Below are 13,418 nucleotides of genomic sequence, written 5' to 3' on the forward strand. Positions count from 1 at the left end.
AGCTGGAATGTAGTTGTTTTTCATCTAACCGGTAAGATCGAGACCGGTAAGTGCCTGTTGTAAGGTGTTTACCCATGTCCAATTAACAGGGCAAATGTTTATCTTCGATTTATAACGTTGAAGGTGTAGTCTCGCCAGTTACTGCCAGCTAAATCATGATGTCCATTTGTACAGAGTGAGGTTTCTTTACGGTGGGACAGGTTGATTGTATCAACGCCCAGTAATGGAAATCTGCGTCCCAGATTTGTTCCAGTCGCCTGCTTGTTGAAGTACGTGTCATTACCATGTATATGAACTCGCTGAGCTATCTCGCTAGTGGGTATTACCTTGGTGACTCGAGTGATCGGTGTTCCTACCTTCTGTTCCCCCAAGTGCTGTCTCCGAACAACCACTTAATACGCCAGCTACTATTCCTAACTTTCTAATTATCACTCCGCTTTTCTTTATTTCTTTTTCTTTCTTTCTTTACTATTATGCAATTAGAACCTTCTTGAATGTAAAGTTAGGAGCTCGTTGCCATTTGCACATTATTATTGAAGGTCTTGTCAGTATCGTGTCTAAGTTGTCATGTGCCAGCTGATTTCTCCCTCCCACACACTTTCTGTGACCTGGAACGCAACCCTGCTTGTGGTGGAGAGTTCATTTGCTTTCCACGGTGTTTATAGCGAAACCGGAGCAATTATTTTTAACTAATTGTGGTTGGATGGTGATTTCTATGATAAAGTGACTGGCGGCCTTTGGTACTTTCAAGAGTAGTGAACTGGAAATGAAAACGGAAACGAGTAGTCTTTCGAGCTCTTTGTGGCTTTTGGTTACAACCCTGAATAGTTGCAGATAAGTGAAGTTAGCGCAGATATTAAAAAGTTGGTAAGCAGTCGCTACCTTATTTAAAAATTCTGTTCTGACTGCATCATGTTTTCGACTAGTGCGCCCAATTCAACACCTGTAGTATTCTTGAAGTTGTGACGTCCCCTGTAAACTGTGTTGAACTTTCACTGCCTTATGTGTGATTTAGTGTGGTACTTTGTAGTAGATATAATTCGAGCTTCTTATTTGCTGAGTAGCGCTGTTGACGGCCGGGGAAAACGTCAACCCGCCATCGGAGGAGAGAGTCATGTGTTTGCCTGTCACATGTCTATTGCTAAATTCTTCTTGCCTGAGATGTTGCAATCCCGGACGCAGCCACTTAAACAGCATTACTGTATTAGTGTTGCAGAGAACTACACAGTAGTGACTAGGCTGACAATCCCCATGCTTCTCTTGTATTTGAAACATCCCTATCGGTGTCTGTAGTATCTGTAGTTAGTATCAATGTAAATACAAGGGCGTGATAGGTTTCTTTACTAGTTAAAGTTGTTGCTCCAAAGAGTTACTGGACATCCTTGGAAACGTGTTGTATAGGGCTTTGTGTTCATTTCACTCCTGTGGTGCAGCAATTGTACTGAACATATGTTCTAATTTAAGACTAAATGATATATATAATTTTTTAAGTACGTTTAATTCCTGCACGGTCCAACTCCGTAGTTGAATCCAGCTAACTAGCAACCCCCTCATGTATAACCTAATTCACCCCTTTCCTAAAACTGACAGACGCACGCCACAACCGTTTAATGAATGTGTAAACAAAGCATAATCCCACCCCCCCCACCTCCGAAGAAGCTTGTCACTCCTTTAACTGCTGATGTGTGTAATGCCTCAGTTCACAGGTGGTCTTCGGTTTATCATAGTATATATTACAGCCTAGTTCTGTCAGAATCCGTTAGAACCCCCCCCCCCCTCACCACCATTCATTCTTTCTCTGCACAAACGTAGCTTTTTAACCCATCTGCAGAACATTTCAGCAACTTGTCTCCCTGCACAGCATTACTAGCAAGCATATCGTACAGTATTGCTTTGAAAATGGTTTTCCTTTGTCCGTTTTTTAATACATCATATTTCCTAACTGCTTTTTCACAAACGGAGAGACCCATACTTGAGCAAATCATCTACGTGAACTGCTTGAAGCAAACTTACCCTTCTTCACCAACATTCATAACAATGACCTTTTACCATCTTACCCTTATTATAGCCCTTGCAATTTTTCCTCCGAAGACTCATTATTGTAATTGCATTTATGTAGTGCTTACTATCCATGACGAGGTGTCAAAGCCCTTTTTCAGCGAGCAGCACGCCACTCTGTAACCCAAAAAGGATTGGTGGTGAATTTGTATATGGAGATATGCAAATAATTTGAGCTATGGACTCGTGAGTTTGTTACTTGGATTGAAAAACAATAGTGGAGAGAGAGGGAAGGGTTTGCATTTATAAAGCGCTTGCTATCCCTGATGAGGTGCTGAAGCACTTTTCGGTGGGTAGCACGCTACTCCGGAACCCAAACAGGATTAAATATTATAGGGAAATATGAAATTAATTTGAGCGGCGGACATGTTAGTCTGTTTGGATTGAAAAAAAGGACAGTGGAGGGATAGAAGAGGGAAGGGTCTTGAAATTGGTGTTATTTTTGTTTCTTTTTAGCTCCGTAGTAGGAGGAGGAGGTTTGGAAAGGGGAGGCAGAGGGGGAAGAGTCATTGAAGGGTGATGAAAGGCTTGCTTGGGAGATCTGATTAGTAAATTATGAGATGATGCAAGGGGGTAGAGGAGGGAATAGTCTAAAAAGGGTTATTTTGGGAATCCTAGTAGAATGGGGTTTGGAATGAGTCAGAGTGGAAGTAGAGGATGTATCGAGAGAGGTATAGGGTGAGAAATTAGGTAGTGCATTGGATAGCATAGTAGAATGAGGTTTGAGACGATTCAAAGTGGAGGTAGACCATATATTGAGAGATGTATAGGGTAGTTGATTGGAGATGCTCAATTCAAAGTAAAGTAATAAAGGTACTCTTTTACTATTCAGATCTCCCAAACAAGCCTTTCTAAACCTTTCCCTCAGATTCTTCCCCCGCCACCTCCCATTTACTCATCCCTAACCCTACTGCTATGAACTCCAACCAAAAAAAGTTCAAGACCCTTCCCTCTTCTATCTTCACTATTCCTTTCCAATCCAAATAACAGACTAACATGTCCACCACTCAAATTAATTTCATATTTCCCTATACTAACTCCCCACTAATCCTCTTTGGGTTTCGGAGTAGCGTGCTACTCACCAAAAAGCGCTTCAACACCATCAGGGGTAGCAAGATAGATAGATAGAGATATATATATATATATATATATATATATATATATATATATATATATATATATATATATATATATATATATATATATATATATATATATATATATATATATATATATATATATATATACACTCTCTCTCTCTCTCTCTCCTTGGCTCCAATTTCGTAGTCCAATGGCGCTCTTATCAATTCTATCGAACGATAGAGAAAGTCAGCACTCAACAAAGGATTTGCTTCCCATTTTCCAAGATTTATTTTCAGATTACAGCATCATCTGCACAATACCAACGTGTTTCGCTACACACTGTAGCTTGTTCACGGTAAGGGTACAATGTTGCGGTTCTCTCTTATGTTTTGAAAAAAACCCCGCCACAGACACTTGCTGCTGATGTCACTTCCTGTCACTCAACAGGAAGTAGGATGGGAATTGTAGTTTCCCCCCCCCCCCCCCCCCCCCTTCAATGAGTGTATGTTTCGGGAACAGCGCTATCACTAAATGGAAAATACGTTGTCACAAATATATAACACTTAATAGTTATATCTCATTAACTGGCAGTTATTGTGAAGAAGCATGTTACAATTTCACATGTTTAAGGGTGATACTTTCGGTCTAATGCATAATTCCAATAGCCGAATGAAAATAAGAAATCAACAAATATATATTGCCCTCTAGTGGGCAAAGTTAATTAAACTTTTGTTATTTAAATAAAGCTCTCTGGTGAGCATTTCGGCTAAGGTGCCTGAACTATAATAAAGCCCTCTGGTGGGCAAACAAACTAAAGTTTCCCTTCAATTGTCTAAGATGTGACTCCATTACGTTATTAGTTCCTTGTCAACCCAAATGTAAACGCTTTGACATTTTCTGTTCTCTGCCACATGTTATATACATCACTATTAATTCGTAGTACAAAAGATAGCGCACTGTCCCTTAATGTTCGAACCGTTCCCAGGAAACCATATAATTCCACCCACTTTTGTTCTGATTTAACTATTTACTATTGTCTCTCACTTTTCATTGCAAAGAAATTGTTCAAATACACAAACAGTTCTCCAGTTGTCCAAATATTTACAAATGTACATAGAGTTCCTCGCTCTGATTTAATCCCCAGGGGCACATCGTTCGAAAATTTAGAATTTGTCTAGATTCTCTACATCTCAGTTGTTTCTCCTGATCTCCGCCCCTTTCGTGTGGCAAGATGCATTCCAATGCATATGTTTTGAGGAGTTTCCAGTCACTGTTGTGAGCCAACTCCATATGCTTCGCGACAGCATTACTTTTGTCTTTATTTACTGTAGCTCTAATATGCTCCAGGATCCGTTTTTTGAACTCATTCTTCGTGCTGCCGATGTACTTGAGCGCACACGGACATTCGATTACATATACTACGTGTGTGCTCATACAGTCTATTAATTGGTTGATCTTCCACCATTTTTTATTTGGTAACATTACTTCTTTTTTTGTTGATGGCAATTTGGCTGTCGCGAAGCATATTCTGCTTTTAGCTATTCTGGGTTGAATGATAGTGAGGCACATCTTCGGGTGAGAAATGTTGCAAGTCTGCTAGAAATTATGATGTTCAGCTCAGTTGATAGCAGCCAATGTACAGGTTGAAAATTACTGTGTAGAGAATGGAACCTTGAGGGTTGTTGCCTAGGAGGACATCCATTTGGACCAACTAAGCTCTGTCAGGCAAATACAATTCAAAACCGTATAGGATGATGCTGTTGCAGTCCATTCAGAGATCATACAAGCTTCCCTTTGTGCTCTGAAGAGTTTCATTGGTACTTGGATGTTTGCTTCCACTATGCTGCAGAGTGATCTGATCCCTGATTGGTAACACTGTAAGAGGACAATACTTGCTTTGATGCTTGCTTGTGATCTTACCAAAAACGTTAGGTGTGTATGTAATTGGGTGGTAGTTTTGGGGTGGAGGGAGGGGGGTAGGAATTCCCGATCCAGCTGATTGAGGAAAGGCTGGACCTGCTTGGGCGTGACCTTGCAGAACAGAATTTTATTCTGTTATTTCCTTCATGGGTTTTTGTACTAGCTAGTGTCCTGCTGATGTAGCAGTTGATTCAGAATGGTGTGGTCGCTTGCAGCTGCTTTCTTATTACCACTTTTTCCTGCTGTCTAATGAGCATGGGTATCTACTGCTTTCCGCGCAGTGCTGTTAAGGGCTTATAGCAATGCTTTGCTGTGATTACATTTTAACCCCTTCGACACTCATGACGAGCTGGGCTCGTCATGGTGTAGCCCGCTCGCACACTGATGACGAGCCCAGCTCGTCACGCAAAGTGCGATTTTGAAAAACCCAGCGCGCTAGCGGAATTCCGCTAGCGTGCATGCGGTTAAGTTGTTCTAATAAATAATGTACCTAGAGGATGGGCGATCTCTAGACCTACAAAGTGCTCAAATTGCTGGTACGATATGGTGTGTGATGTTTATGCGGTTTAAGTTTTCATGTTGACAATCTCAGTAGACAGTGGCTAAACTCCTCTCTCCACAGTGACTGTTTATCAGCACATATTTGAATTGGGGCAGAATTAGATATAATAAATTGTAGATACAGTAAATGGGGGGTAGTCACCAAGGTTAAAATCTGTAATCCTGTCAAGAATTTCAGCCTGTACTTACAATAGGGAAGTACATTAAATAACATTCATCTAATAGATTCTGTGGTTGGAGTGATATGTCTTCCATTGAGATTCGAAACTTCTTTGGATATTTCTACTATTTTACATAATATTAGAGTGAAGCCCTGCCAGGTACGGTTGTTTGAATGCAGTCTGCGCGAGTGCATGAATGATTTCTTGGATGCCGGAAATTATGTCTGCACAACTCGTTGTAACTGAAGCATAGGTTACATGTTTGTCTAACAGCACTCTGTAAACATGGGCTTAAGGTACTCTACAGTCAAAATGTGTTATCTGCTTTGTGTATGTGGCAGTAGCTTATTTTTAGTGTTTCTATTTTCCTCTACCCCATGTGACACCAAAGCGTTAAAGGTTGGCTGATGCCATTGGGAAATTAGTAAAGTGAACAAGTTCCTACATGGGTCGGGACACAGCACTGCAAGGTTGATACAGTGAATTTAAACAAACAAAAAACTGTTCCAATGGAACCCGGTGTAGCCACGCTCTTAGTCGAACACCGATGGGCTCTCTGTATCTCTCTCCGGTTCCATGTGACTGTAAACTGTAGCATGTCACTTGAAATAGTTGCACATCAGTAGTGGTTGGGTTGAATGACAATTGAGGAAAGTAGTGAAATACAGACTCCCTACTCTGTTCAGTACTTAGCATAGCACTGTCCTCGGGCTGTCCTTAAAAGCAGATATTCTATCTTATTAAAGACCATTATTGTTGAACCAACAGCATACTTATATGAAACTCTGTCCTAGGCACAGATGTAAAGGATGAAAAAGTAACTTTCCGGATTATTTACGTTGTAATGTACAGTAATTCTAGCTCACTCACTTGTTCTCTTTTGGCACAGATATTAAAGCACATATATTAAACCACAGATAACTGTGACTCAGATGCTGCCACCAGCTTTCATCTTGTGCCTACAATCAAACCTTATCATGTGAAGAAAAAAAATGCTCCACCTTCTTCATCTCCCTTCAGATGATCTCTTTCAGGAGTTGGTAGCGACTACAGATCTGTAGCACTAAACACTTCATAACAATTTGAATAATCCTCTCCCCAGGCATCTGTAATGCCAAGGAGTTTTTACTTTGTCAACCTGTCCTTTCTTCCCACTTCACAAAGCTGGCAAAAGCATCTTCGTCAGAACAGGCTATCCTCATCCCTCTATTGAATACCCTAAAAATGACAGCTCGCCCAATACTTGTCCATCCTGGGATAATCCAATGTAGCATAGGTTCTGGATCCAGTAGTGACATTCCAACCAAATTCCCATTAGGAGCAGTTTGTATCCTGTCCTTTTTGTCATACGGAAATAGTAATCACACATAGATGTGAATTAATCTCACAAATTCCCTGACTTGCGGTACACCCTAGACCAGCACCATGTTTATTTTGGTATTGATGCTTAATATTTGGGGTCCTTCTCTGCTTGTAAACCACCAACTTGCACTGAACTTTATTGAATCCTTTTGGGCTTGTGCAGCAGCAGAAACGTGGACATCCTTGTTAATGGGTTACTTATTTTAGAAAGCACAATATTTTGTATTTAATCCCAGTTTCAAGGTTGAGTGCTTGAGATCCTGCCCCTTGGAAGTTTTGCCTTGGATCACTGTCAAAACACACACTGCTTTATTGCAAGGCAGTGTTTCAAAGCCCCAGTACAACTCAAAGTGTGCCCATCCAGATGATTTCACACCCTAATAAAGTACCCTAAAGAGTGAACTCATTTTCCTAAAACTCTTTCCACCAAAACGGACACTCCCGGCTGCAGACTCTCTGATCTTTTGGCTGAAATCTCTCTATGTTCAAGGTTAAAAGCTATGGAAATCTTTCTGCTGTCTTCCAAAACATTAAACAACTGCCAATACTGTTATCTCTAAATCAAGTTTCTAAGATTCTCAACAAAAAGAATAAAACTTATTGTGACTACGAGACTTGGAAATCCGTCCGAAAGAATCACTTTTTATTTTTATATATTTTTACGACGTTCATTGGGTAAATTTCACAATTAACATGGAAAAAGCAATACAAAAACAATTTCATAATAAAAACTTTATCCTCCACTTTCATACATCATTGATCAACATTACACATTCCATTCTTACTCTCACACACCCGACAAACATACTTTATTTGCAATTTATTATGCAGTGGTATATATAATTATCACCATAGACAGTAATTTGTTTGATTTTAAGAATAATATCACATATGTAGCTATTTTGAAGATCTTATGGTGTAGCAAAACGGTCTACGCGTTTCGAACCCCTATTGAGTATGGAGTTCTCATCAGGACCTCATAGCTGTAGAGAAGAAGAAAGTCTCTGTCACTATGAATGGGGACTACGTCTACATAACTATCTGCCAGTTATTCTTTGAGCCTCTTACCTTATGACTGGAATGTGCCCTAATTCGTAAAGTGCCCGGCGTGAAAACACTGAAGAAGACAAAGCGATGGACCCCAGTCACTATTGTGAATCCATTACCAACACAGGGCTCGAAAAATCATACAAAGTGCATTAGACCTGCAGGTCTAGTAACATACCAAATCTCCTCGACCTAAGTGAAATACACTTGACCTCTGACTCTGAAAACAGAACAAATGGGACAAGTTAACAAGATTTAAAAAGCATTTTTATTGTTCATTTACTTTGTGAGCAATAAAGATGCCTTTAAATCTAGCTATCTTGTCACATTTCCTCTGCTTTCAGAGGCAGAGGTCAAATGTCAGTTTGTCTTCCGACTCCAGAAAGGGCGAGTAGGACCTAAAAATAGCTTGTCCTGAATTAATCTAACTCGCAAATGCAAGCGGTCGAGTGAATTTTTCGAGCCCTGCAACAACCGGTGCAAGCAGACGTCTGCAACCCACTCAAATCTCTTTAGAAAACAACTGAAACCAATGTAAGGTGAAGCTTACTTACATCGCTTCGGGGATGCCAATGTAATACGCAGGAATTACGTAAAGACAATGCGGTCATTTAGAGTAACTTGTCTGATAAGTGCCTATGATGTATCTAATGTGATTTAATCTGCTTACTTTTAGTTATTCCTCTTCCTGTACGTGTTGACTGTGCCAATAGTTGTTTGTGGAACCTGAAAAGAGACGAGTGCGATTGTAAATACCCTTCGATTAAGCAAGGGGAGCAGTCTACATTCGCTTGGATGCCACGCTGAGGAAATCCTCTTACCTTCAATTTGCGATGCGCTCTGTCACGCAGCCTGTGTTTACAAAGGCGTGTTGGTTCAATGAGGGACGCCGTGATTTAACCATGGAGGGTTTCCTGGTTGGGTTTGAATCATGGGAGTCAGCCTGCTGGGAAATGGAGTTTGCTTAGTGCATGATGCTATCCCGGTCTGAGCATCATGGGATTTGTAGTTTGTGGTGTTGCGTGTATGACGAGAACGTTTAGTGCGATATGTCGGCCCCATCAAAAATGCAAATCGGGCGCTCCTTCAATTGTAGGCATGAACGTACATGGAGATAAATATAATTTCGGCACAAACGCTTAATCTGCTTCGATCAGATTTGTATCGTGTGATGGCACAACTCTTAAGGTGCATCGTGGGAGGTGGAGTTCTAAACTTCTGTGGAAACTATGAAGTGCTTAGCCCTGCTGTCACAAATTGTTCCCGTTACCCTCTGGGGAACGGGCCTTAGTGAGGGCACATATGATGAGGCCTTCCCAGCCAGATGGTGTCCTCATATGCAGCCATCTAATTGCTTGTGCTTTATATTGATAATTCCCTAGTATGGTTGCGTTAACTGGTTGACTTCCTGAGTTGTGCAGGTCTAAAATGCTTGATGACACCTGTAGTTGTTTGCAATTGATTGGGCAAACATTGGTTGTGTTGGTGAGCTCTAGCATGTGTCTTAGGCTTGATGAGGTCCTGGATGGACCCTGGATTCTTCAGATTCTGTATTTGGTGGGAGCGCAGGATTGTTTCTGTATCTGATGCTGCGGAGGGAAGCTGGTTGCATATTAATTTAGCTTACATATCTCTGACAGTTCATTAAGGCCCTCCACGGCCGAGTTGAATTTAACAATAAGCATTGCTTCTCTTCTGGATAATTTCACATCCAGATCGCCACCTCTTAGATCATGTTCGACCTTCGAGATAACTGCCCACTTGATGTCAGTTTCACTGTGGTTCATTGTATGCCAATGGTTGCCCAGGGGAGCAGTCAGTATGTTCGTTCTTTTTTTTTTATTTTTTTTTTATTCTCGATTTTGTGTTGTGATTCTTGTTCTGACTTCTTGATTGGTCTTGCCAATATATAAGAGGTTGCATGGGCACTTGATCCAATAAACAACATAACGTGATTTACAATTAGTAAACTAATGATGTTACCCAAAAATATTTTTGTCCTTGAAAATAGACCCTTCTTCTGTAGTGAAGCAACATATGCACGTCCCACATTTCTTATGTCCTACAATGGGTGGTAGGCCAACTAAGGATCTTATTGTGATTTGTTCTTTAGGCGGGAGAGCCGCCCTGACTAGATTGGCAATGCTCCGATCTTTTCTGAATGCAAACAATGGTTTGTTGTTCAATGATAGCTAGCAATTGGCATTTACTAAAAAACCTGCATATGTTACCTTTTTTAACAAATTTAAGTTGGGACAATATGTTGGTACAACAATCCTTTCAGTTTCTTTTTTCACGCTTCTTTCAAGGAGGCTTTCACGCGGCGTCCACCAGGCGCGTTTCATCAACCTTTTGAGTAGCTTCTTTAGATATCCTCGTTCCAAAAGGTTTTCTGTTAGTTTGGTGGCATTACTTAAATACTCATCTTTAAAATGACAGTTGCGACTAATTCGCAAATATTGGCCGTAGGGTAAATTATCTTTCATTGACCTATTGTCCCAACTCAAATTTGTTAAAAAAAGGTAATTGCTAGCAATTGGCATTTGGTAAAAAACCTGGCATTTGGTAAAATTTACAATGCCAATAGCTCAAACTCGCGTACATGCGAGACCTGTTGCATTGCAAATGCTTGTACTTTCTGAATGGGAGAATGGAAAGCTTCCAGCGAGCTGCTCCCCATCCCAGTGCAGCCTCTGCAGCGTTGAGCATGGACTGAGCCTCCTCGTACTCCGGGTGCCTCTCACTATGCGCCTCCCCGGGACCTGGGCAGCGCGGTCTGCAAGAGGAGCCGCCGATGGCTTGGAAGAAGCCCCTCTACTGCGCCTCCTGCCCGGGTGCCCTAAGTTCGGAGCTTCCTGCAAGTGAGCAGCCCTCGCTGTCCTGTGCCAGGGCCAGCATCGCTGCTCCGGGACCAGGTTTTTGTGTGGCTTTTGACCTTTTCTCTACTGGCTGCGGGGAAGGCGGAACAAATTCAACGAGTTTTCTTTCGATGTGCATTTTGTCATGCGGAGCCTCCTGGAACTGTGTTGGTAAATCTTTTTCTTGAAGATAACGACCTCTGTGATCCATTAAGTGCTGTACTTTCCCGGTAAGGAAGGGGCGCGGGGTTCCTTGGGAGACTCTGTGACTGGGAAGGAGCAAGGGCGGTGAGGAAATATTCCCCAAGTGTTACATTTATGTCGGGGAGGGGTGATGGGTTGGGGACACTGGGCTGCATAATATACCCAGAGGATAAAACTGTGTGTTTGGGAGGATAGGGTGTCCCTTGTCCGTCCGCCCCCCATGGGAGGGGTAGAAGCAGCGTTTAGTGGTAGAGAGGAAGGAGGGGAGGCCCTCTGCTCCTTGGATTAGGGGACGGTTCCTTGTCGCTGAGAAGTTTCCTGCTGCTTCCTGCAAAGGGGCAGAGCGGACCTGGGAACTACTCCTGCCATTAACGCGCATGCATATCTCCTGTCCCTACACAAGCGCGTTCTGCTGAAACGCAGTAATGGAAAGACACGCAGAATGCAATGGAAAACAAGCGCGCATGCACATCTCCTGTCCCCCTTTGCCTGCGGAGAGAGGATGCCAATGGTGCGTGCTGTGTTCACGCGGCTACAGGAGATGTGCACGTGTACGGAGTGCACATCTCCTGGCCCCCTTCGGCAGAGAAACCGACGACTATAGGTCTCGCCAAGGCGAGCAGCGCTGGCGCTGCGACGCTAGGCGAGACCTAAAAAGGGAGGGAAGGGACCTGCCACCACCTGAAAGTGGCAGTCCGATGCTTGCCATAAATTTTCTATCTCTAAAAATACCTGGACCGTCGTATATAGTTAGTACAGTAGTGGTGGGTGTATGCAGAACAGATATAGAAAACCTTTTTAGTTTTCATGCACGTTACCAACGTTTCTTGTGTTGTAATGAAGAAATGGTTTTGTATTTCTGTAGCATGAAGTCCCAGTTTAATCATACAAGACTTACTATAAAGAATTCCTAAAAGTTAAAGAATGGAAAGAACAAACCATCAGAAGAGTAAGCTAGTGGTCCACCTACCATGGCATTGAAGTGCACTTCTTTGTGGAAAATGTACTTATTTGATCTAGAAAATGCAGTTGCCAATAGTGCAAGAGAACCAGCGGCTGAAGTGGGCTGATTCATAGTCCCATGCTGCATCCTTTGATGGGTGAAGCATAATATGAAGGACCATAGAACAGACCAGTGAATGAAGAGGGCTGTTTCAAAGCCCCTCTATGCATACATGATTGTATTTTTTGGTCTGGCCTTTGAGACCAATTGTGCTATCTCGCAAACAATTTTTTTTTCTCCAAACAATATCATAAATGACATTCACAGATGAAGAGATTTTGGTAAGTATGCTTAATCTATAGGTCTGTTAAATTATATCATTCAGGTATTGCTTCCTCCCAACACAGCATCGGGCAGTATGTCAACTGTCAACCCACTTTACCCATTGGATCATTTTGCTTTGAGTGACTGCACAAAGCCTATGCACATTGTTCACCTCTACCTAAAATAGTTCCTTTCTCTTCAGTGTCTTTATTTTGCCAGCACTTCTGTGGTCCAGTTAAATGGCACCTCCTTTTCAATGTTGTTTTCTAAAGTATATGAGACGGTGATAAATTTTAGCTGCCTGCGGTTTGAGTGCTTGGTTACATCTTTAGTTTTATCTCCTTCACAAATGATAAAATAAATCGTTCAATTGAAAGGGGTGTTGCTTAAAATCACTAGTCAAAAGACTAAATCAGTGAATATTTTTTACACTTCACATTTTTACTGCAAGCACATGGTGGCCAAATTAAAGTGGCAACATAATCTTATTATTTTTGTTGAACATGCTTGAAATAAAAATTTAAAAAATGAACATTGCACCAACTTGTCAATGTTGACCTATTGGATTTGCCAGTGCATGTGTTTTTATCAACCTTTTTTATTGCAAGCGGCTTGTGAGACTGCAAGATGTCTGTAGGCAAGACCTAAAAATGCCTTTGTCTCTTGATATCCATCAGCCTCCCCTTAGTCTGTTTGGTCACCAGCCACCCTATACTGTTGGGGATGGGTGACTTTACTGCTCCGTCTTGCCACCAACCACAAAAAAGATCAAATGCCTCCAGGAGGCTCGCAGATGTGGAGATCGTTGTGAAGGCTAGCTTTGGCATAACCAATGGGTTTGTGGTTTGCCATCAGCCTTTAGGCTTTGTCAGTGCTTGTTTTGTCAACGTTTTTGTG

The 13,418-nt window shown here is 41.8% G+C and overlaps 1 protein-coding gene across 1 annotated transcript in view; it reads left to right on the forward strand.

Annotated features, from left to right (window-relative positions):
- The window catches only part of RAB1A (RAB1A, member RAS oncogene family), a 153,658-nt gene that overhangs the window by 499 nt on the left and 139,741 nt on the right, over nt 1-13,418 (forward strand). The window lies entirely within an intron of this gene.

The sequence above is a fragment of the Lissotriton vulgaris genome, chromosome 6 (assembly GCF_964263255.1).
Source record: "Lissotriton vulgaris chromosome 6, aLisVul1.2, whole genome shotgun sequence".
Classification (NCBI taxonomy): domain Eukaryota; kingdom Metazoa; phylum Chordata; class Amphibia; order Caudata; family Salamandridae; genus Lissotriton; species Lissotriton vulgaris.